This window comes from Vigna unguiculata, chromosome 9, assembly GCF_004118075.2.
Source record: "Vigna unguiculata cultivar IT97K-499-35 chromosome 9, ASM411807v1, whole genome shotgun sequence".
NCBI lineage: Eukaryota > Viridiplantae > Streptophyta > Magnoliopsida > Fabales > Fabaceae > Vigna > Vigna unguiculata.
Genome location: NC_040287.1, coordinates 7,521,675 through 7,528,703, shown reverse-complemented (window position 1 = coordinate 7,528,703; position 7,029 = coordinate 7,521,675).

Genomic DNA, 7,029 nt, shown 5'->3' with positions numbered 1-7,029 from the left:
TTTATTTACAAGATGATAACAGAACTTGTCAGAGTTTGACTCTAAATCTTATTTAGGAATTTTAATACATGATAGTTTTGTTTTGTATATATTTATATCAATATTTTCTTTTATTCAAAAAGATGTTTATAGGGTTTATGTCATAAACAATATTTTTCTTCTTGTTGTATGTGTGAAAATATACGAAGAAATAATATAATAGAATTTAAAAAATGTAGAAGACTATAAATTGAAAGTAAAACTTGGATTCAGGCTGTCACTTTCCAACGGTCAACACTAAGGTATGTAAAAAAAATCTTTAGTACTATTAAGAGAAAAATAAAAGTATTATGTATATCAAAATTAAGAAAAATACTAATATAAAAAAATTCTAATATTACAAATAAGTCAATATTAATTTATGTAAAAGTTCATCTCAACTTTTTTATTCTTATCTTCTAAAAATAGTTATAGAGAAATTTATCAAAACAAAGCCTATAACATTATCATTTTGATTAAATATGGAGTAAATACATAGCTTAAAAATGTCAAAATGGGTAGCTCGGTCTGACCCGACTCGACCCATTATGGGTTGATCATTTAGTGAGTCAATCCAACCTGACTCATTTATTAGCGAGTTAAAAAAATTTGAACCCGGCCTAACTCATTATGGATTGATGGGTTAAACGAACGGGTTGACTCAGGGGTTCACTTAATTAAAAAAATACATTTTTTTTCAATCAAAAATAAATTATAATTTTAATTAAAATCTAAATAAATTTTAATACAATTCAAATACAAACCAAAATCACAAAAGTACAAATTATTTAAGTGTTGACTAATAAGAATGACCTAACATGTGTGACATCCCATTTATATAGAATAATCTACTTAATAAAATATCACATGATCATAAAAGTGAGAAGCAATCAGATGAATATGGAATATGAGAAGAGTAACCATTACAGTCATCCAAGAGGGTACCGAAAAAAAAAGAAACAAACTTGGGCATACCACCATGCCATAAAAAATGTAACGGAAAGTTAACAGTTTAGCAAAAAGGGGTTGCCACTAAACAGCTATTACAAAAGGCCCCATGGCCCTGAAACTGCTCCTAAGGCCATCAAGACAAGAAAATCTAAGTCGCACCGCTGCTATCCCCATATCCACCTCGAGCACCTCTCTCATCTACTCCCACCAGAAGGTGATCATCGCAAAAGAGGAAACATAACAGAACATACACAAAATGCAAGGGTAAACTGGTGCAATTTAAAACTTATCATGGTATAAAAGAACAAGTACTTAAACAGCCCAATCATGCAACACAGGAGGCATAGAGCATCATGTTATAGCAAACAAACAAGACACTAAGACTCAATTATCCGAATACATATACTAAGATCGGATTCACTAGACGCTTGCTCTTGTGGTGGCCTCTACTGCTCTGCAGAGCCATTGCCAATGGGTTTCACCCTACCACGCACAAGGTTAACCTTCAAGCATCTAAGGCCATTATCCTGACAAAGACTAAGGCCTCCCGCCACTCTCACCACTTAGGTCAGTTTGCTCTACCTGAGACTCACTGACCCTTTAGAGTTTCGGGATGCGATCCTTATTTGAATCCATATCTTAATATATACACTACACGCCACCATGGAGTCTCCCCACGAGGCCCATGGAATTACGCCTATCACATACGATTTTCATGTCTCTCATACCACAACCACCACTTTCATCTCATACATTCAATTCTCATTTCACCCAACCATCATGTACAATTCCATACCATTACTCATACCAAACATACCAATTCCAGGGCATATATAAATATAAGGAATTCATGCATTTACAAATCATACAGCCAATCCACAGATAACCAAAGGAAATAGATCCAAACCTGACCCCTTTCTCGCTTAGGCTAAATGCCTTCGCTTAAGCTACACAACTGTCTCGCTTAAGCTAGGCAAAGTTGTTGAAAGGGGGAGCCTTTCATCCATAAATGAAGAACAATTTTGATGATGTCTACTGATTTGGGATAAAACATAGCTTGGTCCAGTTAGGATATGCATTAGGATATTAGCTTCTCTTTATCAATTGTATTTCAGGCTTGCTGTGTAACTCTGTATATGATTAGCTCCTTGACTAATTGATTAGCTGTGAGTATTGTACTAAGTAAGTGAAAATATACTCACGATAATCGATTAGGTAAATGGCTAATTGAATTAGTGACAGCAAAAACCTTTGTATAAAAGCTGTTTTGTAATCTGTTTTGGGTCTGGAATTTTTGAGAGAGATCACGCAGTCTTCATCTGAGAAAGAGCAATCTGAGAGACAGAAGAGCTTCAGAAGATTCTGCAATAACCCAAGCACAGATCCAAGAATGATTGATGGTTGACTCTACCATGAAGGATCTTGCTTGATTCAAGGAGCATCAAGTCAAATCTGCACAACTTAGGTGTTTTCGTTTCTTGTTTTGTTTTCTGTGTCTTTGATTACAGTAGCTTCAGTGGTTGAAGTGTGGACCTAGGTGCAATTGTGTGGATGCATTGCTCCTAGGGGAAGTTCTTGATTGTTGAATCAAGTTCTTGGGTTTTGGGGGTTAGAATTACATAGGTGTGCTTGTAATTCTTGGAACCTTTCTGTTTAATGGAATCCTCCTAAGTGTGTTACTTAGGAGAAGACTGGATGTAGATTCTTTTTGAATCGAACCAGTATAAATTGTGTGTCTTGCTTATTTCTTCTCTCTTTTAATTCTCCTTGATTGTTTTAAAACAGTCCATTAACCCAGAACTGTGTGATTGATTAACTAAGCTTTAAACCTTAAAGACTCCTTCAAGATACACTTCAAACAAGTGAGAAACTCATTAATCAACACAGATCCCTTTGTGGTTAAGAGTATTAGAAAGATCTATTTTTAACAATTGGCACCAGAGCTGGCTAATCGCACGATAATCGATTAGAAAGATCCTGATATGTCTAATACATCTTAAACCTTTGCTGAAGGGGCATCCATCAACAGGCCACCTCTGTTTGCTGGTGAAAACTACCCTTTTTGGAAAATTAGAATGAAAATTTTTCTTGAATCAGTGGACAAAGGGGTCTGGGATGCTGTAGTTAATGGACCTTTTCAACCCATTAAAGTTGTGGAAGGCAAAACTGTTCTTAAAGAATTCTCACAATGGACTCTTGATGAAAATAAAAGGGCACACTATGATGTTAGAGCCAAAAATATTATATCCTCTGCACTAACTTTGGATGAATTTTACAGGGTATCTGTGTGTGAATCCGCCAAAGAGATGTGGGATGTTTTGGAGGTCACCCATGAGGGCACGAATGAAGTCAAAAGGGCAAGGAAGAATACTCTCATTCAATAGTATGAGATGTTCAGAATGAAGGCTAGAGAAAGCATTTGTGATGTGCAGAAAAGATTTACACATATAGTAAATCACCTTCTAGCTCTTGGCAAGATCTTTGACAAAGAAGAATTGAATATCAAAATCTTGAAGAGCTTAAACAGGACATGGCAGCCCAAAGTCACTGCAATTTCAGAATCCAAAGACCTCACTAGCATGAACATAGCTACACTCTTTGGAAAGCTAAGAGAACACGAACTAGAGCTTGGAAGACTCAAGGAAGAAGAGGATGGAGAAAAGAGGCACACAATAGCCTTGAAGAGTGCTGTAAAATCTGCAGCAAAACTGAAGAAAGCAGAAATTGTAGATGAATCTAATGATGATTACAACTCTGACAGTGAAGCCTTGAGACTAATGGTAAAGGGGTTCTCAAAATTTATAAAATACAAGAACAAAGCTACCAGTAATTCTGCAGAAATTAAAAGATCCTCTAGGAAGCAAGAAAAACATGTTCCAACTTGCTATGAGTGTGGAAAAATGGGACACATCAAACCTGAATGCCCTGTCCTCAAGCTGAAGCAAAAATTAGAAGAGAAAGGTGAGACAGACAAGCACAAGAAGAAAAGGAAAGCTTACAATAGTGACTCCAGCTCATCTAGTGAATCTGATGGAAGCATTGAGGAAGAGACCAACCTCTGTCTTATGGCTGGAACAAGCTCTTCTAAGAGTAGTGTGAGTAGTTTCAACTCCAATGATGATGAAAATAATTACTATGAATTACTTGATGCTTTTAATGAATTACATAAGGAAGCTACAAAATTGCAAAAGTCAAATAATAAGCGTAGAGGAGAAATTAAATGGCTTGAAGGTAGAGTAAAGCAACTAGAAGAGGAAAATGAAAATCTGATAACAAGTCTTGAAAAACTAGAGAAATCTAAGAAACACTCTAGGTCCAAAGATGACACAAGCTCTCCCCAATGTGAAAAATGCCCAGGACAGCTAGAAAAGATAGATTATCTAATGAAAACTCTCTCAAAATTCACTTTGGGAAGATCAAATCTTGATGCAGTGTTAGGATCTCAAAGGAGTGTGCTTAATAAAGAGGGAATAGGTTACAGTGGCAAATCTAATCCATTAGGCACCAGAAGTTTTCTAGATATGAGTAAACCAACATCTGTCATTTGCTCCTACTGTTCTGAACCTGGCCATTTTTCTAATTCCTGCTACTTTAAAAATTGTGGGGTTCCTAAAGGAGAGTACAGATGGGTACCTAAAGGAACACCTCAAACCACTAACATGAAAGGACCCAAGTTCAATTGGGTACCTGCATCTTCTCTTTAATCTTTGTTTCAGGTGTGTCTTGATGCAAGGAAAACAATGTAGCTTTTATATAATGGATGCTCAAGACACATGAAAGGAGATGTGAAGAAGTTCTGCAAGATATCTTACAAAGCCAATTATTGGTCATGTTACAAGAGGTGTTAATAACAAAGGTCAAATTTTAGGCATTGCCAAGGTGAAAAGTTCCTCTTCTATTGTGATATTGCAACTAATTATGGCTGTCTGCACTCTGATGTTAACCTGCGCTACTGATTTCACCTGCTGCGTTGGTAGTATTGTCATACATTGTATGCCTATTGTGTTCAAACTGTGTAGCTGCTTGCCTAACCTTGGCCTTAATCCATTATCGTGCTCTATCTAAAGCCTAGTCTGTGTTAAGTTCTGCATCACATAGTTGCTACTTAATTTCTCAAAAGGAGCCCGCTAATCCATTATGCGAAATTGCTATGCATTCTGGTTGTTATCCTGGTTGTTATGCATTATCTACTGCTGCATCTTTTACTTTGCTGCGCTATTTAGTTGTTTTTTTTCCTGTCCCATCTTGAATATGTCTTTTTGCTACTGTCCAAAAAGGGGGAGAATTATTTTGCCACTGCATTGATAGGCTATACTGATAGGGGGAGCATAAAATTAAAGTGATATCTGTTATATGCCTATGCTGTTGTTTGCCTTGCGTGCTTGTACTGCTGTTGTGTTTGCTTAATGTGCTGCAGGCAGGCTTATCATAGTCCATTTTTGGACATCATCAAAAAGGGGGAGATTGTTGAAAGGGGGAGCCTTTCATCCATAAATGAAGAACAATTTTGATGATGTCTACTGATCTGGGATAAAACATAGCTTGGTCCAGTTAGGATATGCATTAGGATATTAGCTTCTCTTTATCAATTGTATTTCAGGCTTGCTGTGTAACTCTGTATATGATTAGCTCCTTGACTAATTGATTAGCTGTGAGTATTGTACTAAGTAAGTGAAAATATACTCACGATAATCGATTAGGTAAATGGCTAATTGAATTAGTGACAGCAAAAACCTTTGTATAAAAGCTGTTTTGTAATCTGTTTTGGGTCTGGAATTTTTGAGAGAGATCACGCAGTCTTCATCTGAGAAAGAGCAATCTGAGAGACAGAAGAGCTTCAGAAGATTCTGCAATAACCCAAGCACAGATCCAAGAATGATTGATGGTTGACTCTACCATGAAGGATCTTGCTTGATTCAAGGAGCATCAAGTCAAATCTGCACAACTTAGGTGTTTTCGTTTCTTGTTTTGTTTTCTGTGTCTTTGATTACAGTAGCTTCAGTGGTTGAAGTGTGGACCTAGGTGCAATTGTGTGGATGCATTGCTCCTAGGGGAAGTTCTTGATTGTTGAATCAAGTTCTTGGGTTTTGGGGGTTAGAATTACATAGGTGTGCTTGTAATTCTTGGAACCTTTCTGTTTAATGGAATCCTCCTAAGTGTGTTACTTAGGAGAAGACTGGATGTAGATTCTTTTTGAATCGAACCAGTATAAATTGTGTGTCTTGCTTCTTTCTTCTCTCTTTTAATTATCCTTGATTGTTTTAAAACAGTCCATTAACCCAGAACTGTGTGATTGATTAACTAAGCTTTAAACCTTAAAGACTCCTTCAAGATACACTTTAAACAAGTGAGAAACTCATTAATCAACACAGATCCCTTTGTGGTTAAGAGTATTAGACAGATCTCTTTTAACAAAAGTCGCCTGGGCGAGATCTGCAACAGGGGCACTCTACGAGCTCTCGCCTAGGCGAGACTCCCTCGCTTGGGCGAGACTCCCTCGCTTGAGCGAGATCACTCTTCGCCCAAAATCGAAATCCCTCGCCTGAACGAGAACGCGAGTAGAGGACACCAAGTTTTCTTCGAGAACTCGGTTGGGCGAGTCACTCTCACCTGAGCGAGACAGCGTGTCGCTCAAAACAAGAGCCCTCCACCTGGGCGAGCTGCTCGAACAAAACATGGGCGAGTCTCAACCATTCTTGCCTAGGCGAGACGAGCTCGCTTGGGCGAGAATAATAGTACTTGCCACTGTTACGCGCATGCAGCAGGAACTCACACTCAATAGCAACATACCAGAACTCAACAAGCCAGTTTATACTATCCAAAACATCAATCAGATAAAAAAAAATCATTGTACGGACCAAAGACATGCAAAAATAGCTCTTAAAGACTCAAAACCTAACTTCCCTTACCTCTATATTGAGCACCAAAAGCAAACAGATCTGAGCTAAGAGGTACTACACTCCAGGAACTCGAACAGTGAACTGTGAAAGCCAGGACAATACGAGGTGAATACTTAGAACCCTACCCAACCAACATATTCAAACAGCGAAATGAGAAGGG